Source organism: Notamacropus eugenii, chromosome 1 (assembly GCF_028372415.1).
Source record: "Notamacropus eugenii isolate mMacEug1 chromosome 1, mMacEug1.pri_v2, whole genome shotgun sequence".
In the NCBI taxonomy this organism is placed as follows: Eukaryota; Metazoa; Chordata; class Mammalia; order Diprotodontia; family Macropodidae; genus Notamacropus; species Notamacropus eugenii.
The window spans coordinates 559,814,965-559,828,570 of NC_092872.1; positions in this window are offsets into that span (position 1 = coordinate 559,814,965).

Below are 13,606 nucleotides of genomic sequence, written 5' to 3' on the forward strand. Positions count from 1 at the left end.
TTGAAACCAGAGAGCCTGCTTTCAAATCTCAGTTTTGTTAATTTTTACTTGTAAGACCCGGGGCAAGTCATTTTTCTCTGGACTTCAGTTTCATTTGTTAAATAAAGGGCTGAGTTAGATGACTTCTGAGGTCTATGGCAGTTCTAAATCTTTAAATGCCATGACTTGCCCTAAGTTACAGAGTAAATTGATGGTGAATGAAAGACTAAAGCCCAGATCATTTTACTCCCAGTCAAATAGTTTTTTTACCTTATTCTTTTCATTAAACCAAATCAATACCACTAATTTTAGTGCTGAGTTATGTCTAAAGAGCACAAAGCCAGAAATTACAAGTGGCATTCCACTACTCACACCTACTTTATGCTTCTATGTCATGTGTGTATTTAATGTTTAGAGACTGTTGTTGTTTGACTCTTTGTGATTCTGTAGAGCATAGCACACCAATGCTCTCCATGGGGTTTTCTGGGCAAAAATACTGCATTTGTTTCCCATTTCCTTCTTTGGTAGATTAAGGCAAATAGAAAATTAAGTGATTTGCAAAGTCACACTGCTAGTAAATGTCTGAGACCAAATCTGAACTCAGCTCTTTCTGACTCCAGACCCAGTATTCTAGCCACAGAGGCAGCTAGCTGCCTCTTTAGGGACTGTAGTATTCCTTAACTCACAGTCAGACAGCATCATTGGATGAATATTTATATCAAAAGATAGAACTTTGTTTCAGGGAGAAGTTTGAGGTCATCAAAGGTGCTTAACAATTTCCTGAGAGAAGCTAGCCTCCTCTCTGCTTCCTATTCAATTCTAGGCCTAGTTCATGTCCACATGTAAGATCTGTCCAAGATATTTTTAGTAATGAACAAAATCTATAAATTTTCCATTCAGGCTTATGTCATAATTTAGGCAATAGGCATTATTCATTCACTTGTTTTAATTATCACTGTGGGTAGTTTGCCTGTACTTTTTGGAGTGGTCATGGATCTTATATAGGAAGGCCTGAAATGCTCAGAATTTTGATGCAAATGAACACAATGTCATCCACAAAGAGAGCATATGGAAGATCTTACCATGCCCAGGGAAATTCTCTTCAATTTGTCCTTTGCATTTTCCCCAATGATGGCAAACGCCTTGTTTTGTGGCTTACTCGGTACTGACACTTAGACAATGGACATACAAATTTATCTCTATTGCATATTTCTGAGATGTTCTGAGGACATTGAATGATTTTGACATAACCATGGAAATACCTTGTTGAAGGAACACTATTAAGGTGACATTTTGCTGTACTGAATCTACTAAACACACACATACATACCTATACCCTCATATATACCCTCATATCTCTAACACATATCTCCACATATAATGATCACATATATCCTCTCTCTCTCTCTCTCTCTTTCTCTCATCTATCTATGTATGTTTGTATCAATATCTACAAAATCTGTATAAGTACATTAGGATCTTGTATTATTCATTATTCCTTCCAGTTAATTTGATGAGTAAAGAGATGCAGTTCAGGGGTGGAACAACGTCAGATTCATTCTCAAACTTTTGTCATTGATGCCCTCAATGCACATACAGATTATTCTCAAAAATTCTAAGTATGGGAAAATAGACATAGGAATCTCAATCAACAATTTTTTCCATAATAAGTTCTGAGCTTGTTTTCTCCCCCTCCAAAGCTTTGTCATCCTTTTCTTATTTGGATACCCCTAGAATCACTCCCCTAACAATCTTAAAATTTCATCATTTCTATCACTGATGTTCTCTGGGAATATTTGGTTAAAATCAGTTGCTTTTCTCATCTACATTTTCTTCAATACCATTTCCATTGCCTTGTGCAGCACATCAAGGACTTGTGATGCTGAATTCTATGCGGAGTTGCTCCATTATCACTGATGGGACAAGTGTTTAATATAGAAATATCTGCAGAGCTTTTCATTCATCATTGATTTATTTTTCTCCCTTCATTTTTATTCTTAAATGTTCTTGAGTTGATTTGTCTTAATTGATTCTGTAGCCAAATTTTCTGTAAACTTGTTTACTGTACTGCTTCTGACTATTTTATGGGGTCATAATGCTAATAATTTTCCTTTATTCTCCTCCTTATGAATTTACAATTGAATTTATAGTTCAGTCTAGTACTGGCATTCACAGATACGTCTACCTACTTATTAAGAAGATCAAGTACTTGCTGGAAGTATATTCTGGAAGTGTATATATATATATATATCTTTCTGTACTTCTCATTGTGGTGCTTGATTTGTGCTACTTAAACTTCCTCAAGAAATGATGATACTCTATGTTAATGTCTGTGTTTTTGTCCTTTTTCTATTTTTCAGCATCATCTAACTGTTTAAATAACTCAGGTTGGTGTCATCTCATTGTGTACTATTATATTTGTGTTCAAATTTGGTATTGATTTTGATTATTTTTCTCTAACAAGTCATGATCTGCCAATAACCAATGGCCAATTTGCAAATAACTCTCTCATATGTAATACATTATTTTCTTTATTTTGAAATATGATAAGTTTCACTTAAAAATGCTATTTGGTTCTCCCATTTCCAGTGCCTCCTGACTCTCTTCTCAAAGAAAGTATTAATGTCACATATAAGCATGAATTTCTGTATTGAATGATATTTCTCATTTCATACTTCTGAACCAATGTTCTATCGTGTCTTATTATCTTCCCCTATTCTTCCCTTTGCTTTGAAGTCACCAAAAATGTGGTATTTTAATATGGAGAGTCTTACTGAATACATTGTAAAATTTCTCTAACTCCTCATGCAACAAATGCTGGCTCAAGCTAAAATTATTTTCATGACTATATTTTTACAAATGGTTATCAAGAATATGGGATGACCAAATTGACCATGAAATGATATTTCCTGATGCCTTTGGGCACACAACTCCACTTATTGTCTTTGAACCAATTCTACCAACTCTTATTTTTTTCTTTTAACCAGAGGAAATTTTTATACCTCCAAATTGTAAAAGTATAACAAATATTTAAATGTAAATTTTCATTTAATATTTTAGAAGGAAAATTGCTAGAAACAAGGTTTTCTCAAGGGCCCCATTTTTTCTTCACGTAGAACGCAGAGATGCCTCAGAACATCCCTTACATCTTTCAAGATTCAGCTAATACTCTACTTTTTACATGAAGCCTTCTCGATCTCCCCAGCTGCTAAAGACTTTCCTCCCAAATTGAATATAAGCCTCTTTTTAGGAGGGACTATTTTATTTTTGCCTGTTTTTCCAGAGTCACCATATGTGTGGTACATAGATGGTGCTTAATAAAGGCTCATTGCTTGATTGATTGATTTGGAAAAAAATATTTTATTACATTATATTATATATAAATATATATTATAAATATGTATTGTAGGCTTATTTTAACTGTCTAGTGCAGTGGCTTGTGTTGGGAAATGGTAGAGATACAATCAATAAATACTGTGGATCCAGATTACAGAGAACCTTGAATATCTGATAAAAAATTTCAGATTTGATTTATATCCCTTGTAGGTCTTCCATTAGGAGAGTAAGCTGAAAAAAAATTGTACTTTTGAAGTTTTATTTTTTAGTGTTTGTTTATTTGCTAGCTTTATTATTTGTCAAACTGAGACCTGGGAAAGACATTAGCTTAAAAAAGTCAAGGTCTGCCATAGCATCCAGTGCCATTGCCAGTGGTCCTGACCTATGTCTTGCCACAGGACTCAGATGATTCTGGAGGAGTCCCTTTCAAGCCAAGACATCATTCTCCTGAGGTCACTGGTCAATCCTCTTCCAGAATAAATGAGAAACAGCAATGTTTTATCAAGCTCCACCCCATGCTCAATATTTTAGAGCTTCCTTAAAGAGATAAGGGTCTAGCCTGATTATCTATGTGGGAAATACCAAATGGATGAAGAATTGCTATTGCCCAGATTATGAATAAGCCTTGGTACTGACAATCCATCAAGTTAACATGCCAGCATATATGCTTTCAATAGGTACCAAAGAAGGCTGTTGATTTGGGATCAGAATTGAAAATGAAGACGAGAATAGGGTAGATTTCATCTGGGAAACTGTGTAGTACTTTCCATGATCTGAAGATTCTTCTTAGCACAGTATTCTTAGCACTAATTCTAGCGATGCTGTTGTCATCTTCCTTATCACAATCAAAACTGATAATAGCACTGGACTTTAAGGTTTATAAAGCAGATTAGACAGACAGCCAGATAGGTAGGCAGACAAACAGACAGGTAGACAGATAGACAGATGGACAGATGGACAGATGGACAGACAGATAGACAGACAGACAGACAGATAGATAGATAGATAGATAGATAGATAGATAGATAGATAGATAGATAGATAATCTTATTTGATTCTCTCTATCATCCTGTGAAATGGGCACTGGAGGTATTATTATCTCTATTTTATAGAGACTTAAATTGAAACTCAGAAAATTAAGTTACTCATTCTTTATATGTCAAAACAAACACCAAACATGGATTTTAGACTCAGGTCCTTCTTGACTCCAAAAACAACAGTCTTTCCATTTTACTGAATATCTTAGAAATCTACAATCTCCAAAGGGTCATGTCACCTAAAGGGAAATGAAGAGATACATTGTTGGGGGACAGCTCTGGACCGGGGTCCCCCATGAGGACCGTGAGACGCCTGAGGGTCCGAACCTGCCCCCTTGTGGGGTACTGGGATGGCCCTGGTAACAGGCTGCCTCCACCCGCGGGGAGGCACTTGGGAGGAGCTCGCCCGCCCATGGGAGTTACGGGGGAGGAGACAGGGGATAATAAAAGGGGATGATCACAAGGGCTTAGAAGGAGAAGGAGAAGGGGAAGAAATGCAATAAAGCTTGCTGACTGCAACTCCTTTCGGGTGCTCTGCCTGTTTATTGCCCTCCCCCAACCGGGAGAGGGGCCGGAGACGTCCGAAGAACGGGGATCGGTAAGTGGAGAGGCGAAGGCCCTGGAGTAGACCCCGGGCAGCTGGCGCCCGAACAGGGACCGCCGTAAGGAGAGGAGAATCCGCCTTTGCCCCGCTACTGCGGGAAGATTCAGGCAGCCTCAGTATTGAGAAGTGGCCTTGACCCGCTACTGCGGGAAGATTCAGGCAGTCTCAGTATTGGGAAGTGGCCAGGATGGGCCAGGGAAATAGTTTTCCCAACCTGAAGCCCGAAGATAAGGGAGTGCTTGCCTGTCAGTTGTATAAGCTTTGTAAGACCCATGGGCTTAAGACCCACATCTGGGACTGTAGAGCATTTGTGGAAAAGATCTGGGATGTTTCCCCTTGGTTAGAATATTGTGGGCTACACCCAGCCAAATGGGGCGTAGTGGGACAGCAGGTGGTCGCCTATGAGAAAGAGAGCCCTGGCGTACTAACAGAGGAGGACTTTACGTTCTTTCAAGTGGTCGCCACGCTTCTGTGTTCGGATCCCCGTCCCCCGGGCGGTCCAACGGCGAGACCCAAACAGGGCAGTCCCTTCAAGGGACGACAGAAGAAGAAGGGGAATCCGATGAGGATAATACTGAGCCCCAGCCCTTATATCCATGGGGTATGTTAAGAGAATGTGCAGGCAGGGACCAGGCCCGCGCCCTTCAAGATGGCGCACAGCTGAGCAAGGGGCGGGACTCTAGAGCCCCGAGGGGAGGAACAAAAAGGAAGTTTGATGAGGAAGGAACGCCCAAGAGGGAGTGGAAGGTCCCCTGGAAAGTCCCCGAGACAAAGGGCTCGTCAGAAGGAACCCTTAAGAAAGAATGGAAAGTCCCTGGAACAACAAAAGAGGGCGGGGGAATTCGCAAGAAGAAGTTTCAACAGAGTTTAGGAACTCCCAATCCTTCTGAGATCGGACCTAATGCCTTCTCCTTCCCCCCAGCCTCCATGTCCTTGTCACAATCATCACAAGGAACGCGGTCATTTACCTACGGGCGGTCTGGGCCCTCGGAGCCTCTGAGCGTACTCACTCAGAGCCTATCCGCAGCTTTGGCGGAGGGACAGGAGGTAGCTTTAGAGGAGTGGGAGGGGGCAGGCGCTTACCCTGTCATAGTGGAGCGGGATCCTATGGGAAATGAGAACCGTTTACATCGACCGGTGCCCTTCAAATTATTGAAAGAACTGAAGGAGGCCGTCTCCAAATACGGCCCTTTGTCACCTTATGTGAAACATCTCCTTGCGAATGCCACAGCCACTTGGCTGTGGGCCCCAGCTGATTGGAGGGAGGTATCGGGGGCTATTCTTACACCAGGGCAGGTAGTGGCCTATGGCGTTGCCGTTAGACGAGAGGCGCTCAGATATGTCAAGGAACACAATATTGCAGGGACAGAGGACGCTGTGAATATGATAACAGGGGCGGGGCCATACTCGCAGCTTGTTGACCAGCTCCAATTCGACCCCCAGGTGATGGCTGAAGTACAGTATTGTCATATTAGGGGCTTTGCCAAGATTGACACCCCAGGGACTATGAGGGATAAGTTGGTAGGGTTAAAGCAGAAGGCTAGCGAGTCCCCTACTGATTTCGTGAGTAGGGTTCAGCTTGCGGTCCGGCGGTCTCTTGGCTCGGGACCAGGAACGGATTCCCTGATAACTCAGCTGGTCCGAGATGGCCTGCGTCCTGAATGCTCCCAAGCCCTGGCGGGCTTGGGGCCTCTCGCCTCCCTTGAGGAGATAGTAGAGAGGCTGTTAGACATTCCACCTAAAGACACCCACCAGGCCATGGTGACGGCGGTGGCCCAAGGGGTGACCCAGGCCCTTCAGGGTGCCAAGGACCAGAGGCAATGCTATCGCTGTGGTCAGATGGGGCACTTAGAGCCAGTGCCCTGCCGCTAAGGTGGGACCACTGCCCACTTGTTTTCGCTGTGGGAAACCAGGTCATATTGCCAGATATTGCCGCCCTAAGCAGCAGCCTCAACCACCTCGGTCGGGAAACGGGAAAGGGGGCCTCCCTTGGGGGGGCCCCCGAACCCAGAAACATGTCTTCCCAGTGGGGACCGTAGGCCCTGCCCCTGCCCCCCAGCCCGGGAATTCTGCACCCCTGTCGTATCCGCAGCAGTACCAACAAGCCCTCCAAAAATTACAACCTTAGTATGCACATCTGCCACGGATCCCTCAGACACTGATTTAGTTATAAGGCCTTGGCATACTGAAGGGATTGATGTGCCCCCCGCTCCCTTTCCCCGCTTGGTGGTGGGACCCTCCGGCTATGTGCCATTCATAGTCTATACTCAATTGTTGTCCACCGGGTCCTCCACGATTTATTTGACTAATCCGCATTGTTATTCTATAAATATTGCCCCAGGGACTCCCGTTGGGAGGGGCATCTCCCTGCCTTGGATTGAAGAGCCTGAGCAGAACACCCATCAAATTAATTGGTGCTCTCCCATTGTAGGCAATCGCCCCATGATACAGATTCTGGTTGAAGGGCGTCCAATCATGGGTCTGCTCGATACTGGAGCAGATGTGTCAGTTATTAATGCATCCCAATGGGACCCCAGTTGGGCGGTGAGTGGCGGTGCTACCCCGGTTGCTGGAGTAGGGGGTGCTAGTTCAGTGCTACGGGCTGCTAAACATTTGAGTTGGACCTTTGAGGATTATCAGGGATATTTTAGACCCTTAAAATTGGCCGGTCTTGCCTACACCCTTTGGGGGCGCGACCTCCTCCAGCAACTTGGGTTACACCTTACCACTCCAGAATACCTTCAGTTAAACATGCTGGGGCCACCGTAACGGTGAGCAGCCCGCCTATAACATGGAAAACTGAGACCCCTGTGTGGGTTGAACAGTGGCCCCTATCCCCCCAAAAGCTCACCGCCTTACGTTCCATAGTGGCCTCCCTTTTGAAACAGGACCGCATTGAGCCCACCACGAGCCCTTTTAATTCTCCTGTTTTTGTTATAAAGAAGAAAATTGGATCCTGGCACATGCTCATAGACCTTAGAGAGATTAACAAATGCATGCTGCCTATGGGGGCGCTATAGCCCGGTCTCCCCACTCCTGCTGCAATTCCCCGAGATTTTACTATGACAATCATTGATATCAAAGATTGTTTCTATAGCATTCCCCTACACCCACAAGATAGGATCAAATTTGCCTTTTCCATCCCTTCGGAAAATCGCTAGCAACCATATGAATGGTATCATTTTACCGTGCTCCCTCAAGGGATGGCAAATAGCCCTACCATGTGCCAAATGTATGTCCATGCTATCCTCTCTCCACTTAGACAGCGCTTCCCCAAGGCCATTATCATTCATTATATGGATGACATTCTTGTTGCTATGCCTAGCCATGATTCCACAATGGCCCTTACTCAGCTTATGATTGATACCTTAGCTGCCCACGGGCTGACTGTGGCTCCAGACAAAGTACAGACCACACCCCCTTTTCAGTATCTTGGTTATGAACTAAAACAAGGGCGAATTGCTCGCCGTCCTCCGAGCATTGATCTCTCTCAGCTCTCCACTCTCAATGATTTTCAAAAGCTGATTGGCGCTATACAGTGGATGAGGGCAGTTATCCCTATCCCCGATGGTGATCTGTACCCGCTGTATGACTTGCTGCGAGGAGATCCCGCCCTACTCTCACCCAGACACTGGACATACGAGGCCTTAATGGCAGCCAAGGGCATCCTCAACAGGTGCTCCGCTGTCGTTGTGCAACAGGAGCCCAATCAGCCCATTTATGCCACTATATTAAAAGCAAGTACCTTCATTGAATGTCTCTATCAATCACATGGCATTTTGGAATGGTTATACCCCCCTCGCCACAAAAGAGTCCTTCCACACAAGTGGCGAATGATCGCCCAGTTTTTCCTTTAAGTGCCGAACGCTGCCTATTGGCTTTTGGCAGATTCCCCATTCTGAACTTGGAGGCATCGGAGGAAGCCCTGAGGTGTTTCTCCGATGAAATCCCAGAATGGGCCTCTCTTCTATGCATGTGTAATATTGCGAAGCTTCCGCTCCCCCCAGCGCTTAGAGGATGGGAAGTTCTTCCTATTCGGGTTCCCTTTGCTATTGTATCTCCACAGCCAATTATGGGACCCACTGTTTTTACAGATGCCACCAAATGTCATAGGGCTGCAGTTTATATCCCTTCTAAGCAACTCCTTAAGGTGTACACCACCGAACATTCCTCAGCCCAAAAGAATGAACTAGTGGCAATCCAACATGCTCTCTCCATATTACCTAATGAGAGCTTTAATCTTGTCACTGATAGTTTATATTGTGCAAATGCTATTGCTGCCTTACCTTCTGCCCTTATTAATCCCCGTGCTTCAACTATAGCTCAAATCTTATATGATATTCAAGAGTCCATGTTACAACGCTCTATTTCTCTTTATGTATTGCATATTCGTTCCCATATGTCCACCGTAGGACCAATTTATCAAGGTAATGATATTGTAGACAAAGCTCTTCTATTTCCTTTGCATTTAGAAGCACAAGCGGCCCATGACAAGTATCACCTATCTGCCCGATCTTTGCGATGCCTTTATGGCCTGTCCAAAGAAGACGCTCGTCGAATAGTCAAACAGTGTGTCAATTGTGCCCCATTTCGCCCTCCTGCTCAAGACACCGCTGTTAACCCCCGTGGTGATCTCCCTAACGACCTTTGGCAAATGGATATCACGCACTTTGGCAAAGTCCTTATACATGTTTGTGTTGATACGGCCTCCAATTTCATCATAGCCTCTATACAGCCCAAAGAGACAACCCGGGCAGTGCTCGATCACCTTTATGGTTGTTTTGCCACGGTTGGAGTGCCCCAAGCTATAAAAACAGATAACAGGCCAGCTTATACTTCTTCTGCCTTTGCCTCTTTTTGTAAAGAATTTTCTATTACTCATATTACTGGCATCCCATATAATCCCACTGGTCAGGCCATTGTTGAGCGTGCTAACCGCACTATAAAAACTTTTCTTTTAAAACAAAAAGGGGGAGTGAGGGCAGCGGGGCGCCTCTCCCGAGGTGATCTGGCACAAGCCGTCTTCACTCACAATTTTTTGCAAATCCGGGACGATGGCATAAGCCCCGCACAAAGGTTTTATCTCCATGAGACGGGGGGCAGAAGGGAAAGGCCGTTAAAGGCCCCTACTTCCTGCCTCACCAGAGCTCGAATCCGGTGGAGGGACCAAGAAGGCAAATGGCATGGCCCTGGAATAGTCATAACGAGAGGTCAGGGGTATCTTTGTGTCCAACCAGATGAAGCCAACCCAGGGACTGAGATCTGGATCCCCACGCGATGGGCAGTCGAGCTGCGAGAAGCCAAAAGCAAGGAGGAGATGAGGGTGGCGAGGAAGGCACCGCCCGAAGCGGGTGTGCAAACAGTGTGAGGTAACCATGCTCACACTTCTGATAGCCCTTCAACAGTTCCTACCTGGGTCCGAGGCTGTCCAGTCCAAATGATACAACGCCACCCCCGCAGAGCAGCGAGCCGCAGATCAAAGGGGCGACACCTACTGGGCATTAGCACAGGGACTCCCCGCCCTAAGAGTGGTTGGATGGGGAAACCATCCTATCCCTCTTCTTATGTATGGCAATGCCTCCATCCTGACTGGGACCCCAAAAGCAGATTACATCTACCTGCCGATAGAGAGAAGTCCCTCCAAACCACTGTCGTTGGTGTCTGTGACTCCTCCGGTCTGTCTGTACAGAGGGTGCGGAGCGAATGACTCCTCTGCTCCGTGGGGCCGCTTCTGCGTGCCCCTGACTCCCCGTGAACTCACTGAACCGCCAGAGTCCAATCCAGAACTGCTTAATCATAGCACCTCAGTCAATGTCACCTTGTTGGCTATTCCGTATGCTGCTGCCAACATGACCAGAGAATGGAGCCCTCCCGTTGTGCCTCCTCCTTGCCCGAAGGGTCATCCATTGACATTTGACCCCTTCACGGTCTGTTCTACAGGCATGGCGGCTCCAGGTCCGCCATTTCCAAATGGCACAACGCTTTGGTTTTGGGATGCAGATAATACGACCTCTTATGGGAGAAGGCCTGCCCCTACTCCCGTGGTGATTCCCTATGGGAGGATACATGGTGACTTGTGGAAAATAGGGCCTGCCTTGGGAACAACTAATTTGTCAGTCGCGGTAGTCACTGGACCTAGTGGAATTTGGACTCAACCGGACTTGTACCAAACATGGCAACACGTGTTCCAGGGGAAGTATTCCTCCTGTTCAGACAGACATCAAAAAGACACCAATTACCTCTGCTATGAGGTGGTAGCAGAAGTTCAAACACCTCCGAACAGTGCTTTTCTCCTGTGTCCCTCTAATAACCTCACCATACAGTATGAAGGACCACAGGCTAACCTACCTACATATAATGTCACTTGTACTCAACCCATTCTTACTAACACTCTTCGGAGAAACCATTCCTCCTATGTAGTTATGCTGGTCATAAATCCTCCCTATCAATTGCTCCCAGTTAAAGCTGAAGCTTTCGCGCTCACACCTGCAGACCGCATTTTTAATACATTGATGAAGATATCGACGGGCAGACTTCGTCCCCACAGCCGCAGGGATGGGATTGGGGACGTTTTGGGGTTTGTAAATCTGGCTATAGAATTGTATGAAGAGTTTCAGATCCTACAACTAATAGAGGAAGGACAGTTATTAGCTTCCACCCTCCAATCTTTCATGAATTCAGAGGTAGCAGCGTGGCACCATCAGGACCATATTGATCACCTCCTCCAAAGTCAAATCACCGCCCTACAAGACACGGTGATTTGGCTAGGAGACCAGATGGCTTTACACCAACGCTACGAGATGTTGCAGTGCCACTACAAATATCGCCCGCTTTGCGTGCTTAATCTCCCAATTGATTCCTCAACCTTCCCCAATCAATGGCCGGCGGTCCGCAAAGCCCTCCAGGGGGCTATGCTGGCTTATAACACCACAGATGACATCCATCAGTTGGACTTGCTCATTGATCAGCTGAATAACCTCTCCAGAACATTTGAGGAAAGCGTGAACGAGAAGAGCGTTCCGTCTTCGATTGGTTACAACGAATCCTGGACTTGCATTGGCTGCCAGGGGTGCTCTCCTCCGTTGCAGTTCTTGTCCTTATGTGTCTCGTCCTGCCGTGCCTCCTGAAGTGCCTCCTGCAATTATTGACACGGGCACTGGAGAGTCTTAAAGGCGATGTCTTGTCTCTGAGACACCGCGAGGGCAGGTCCCCATGGGGGGAATCGCCCAACCTACCCGTGTAAAACAAAAAGGGGGAGATGTTGGGGGATAGCTCTGGACCGGGGTCCCCCATGAGGACCGTGAGACGCCTGAGGGTCCGAACCTGCCCCCTTGTGGGGTACTGGGATGGCCCTGGTAACAGGCTGGCTCCACCCACGGGGAGGCACTTGGGAGGAGCTCGCCCACCCATGGGAGGTACGGGGGAGGAGACAGGGGATAATAAAAGGGGATGATCACAAGGTCTTAGAAGGAGAAGGAGAAGGGGAAGAAATGCAATAAAGCTTGCTGACTGCAACTCCTTTCGGGCGCTCTACCTGTTTATTGCCCTCCCCCAACCGGGAGAGGGGCCGGAGACGTCCGAAGACCGGGGATTGGTAAGTGGAGAGGCGAAGGCCCGGGAGTAGACCCCGGGCAATACATGTTGATCATAAGTGATAATCATAATAATATCTTCACAAGTTTATAAGGTAAGTGCTATTTTTATCCCATTTTACCAATAATGAAACTGAGTCAGAAAGTTTAAATGACTTTCCCATGGTTGCGCAATTGAGCGTCTGAAGTAGGATTCAAATTCAGCTTTATTGACTCCAACTTCCACATTCAATCCACTGAGGCTTTTAGCTAGTGGTTTTTATCCACAATGACTTGTGCTTAAGAAGCTACATACAATTTATCTTTTAAGAAACATATTTCACTACCAAAATATTGTGTTCGTCTTTCGGTGCCAAAGAAGAACATGCCATCAGAGAAATGATGACATGACCCACTTGACTTTGTTTTGAGTGAGGGAGGGCTGTGCAGGTCATCAGCCTCAGTTCTCCTCCAGAGCCATCTGAATCAAGTGACAGATATTCATCAGGATGACTGGAGATGATCCAGGATGCACTGGGAGACCTTGGGCCCTTTAGGCCAAGGTCTTTGCAGGTACTCACTTAGGGTGAGGCAACGCCCATTCACTGAATAGACCTATTTAAGAAGTGGCCAGGGCATGACCCCTTTATGAGGCTAAGAAAAGGAAAGACATCAGTTTGGGAGGGAAACAGCAACAGTTACTATTGATAATCACTCTAAAGCTAGGAGGATCCAGAGGAGTCCTTAGGCCTCCCAGCTTCAGAGTACAATAAATTTAAGGGGATGGGAGGGGAAGGCAGGGGAGGGGAGGAGACAATAAAACTCAAGTCAACTGGACATCTTTTGGCCATCCCCAGCTTAGAGCACAGTGCCTGTCTCTTAGTAAGAGCTTAATAAATGTTTCTTGACTAGCAGCCAATGTAATGGATCAGTAATCTTCAAAGTCGGGGAGGAGGGGGGTCCTTAGTCCCCAGGAAGCCATGTTATGACCCCAAGCAGTGTGTGATTAACCAGTTGGAGGCTTGAGAAATCTCACATCCTGTTCTTCCTAAGAGCCCTAATTGTGGCACTTACCCCCA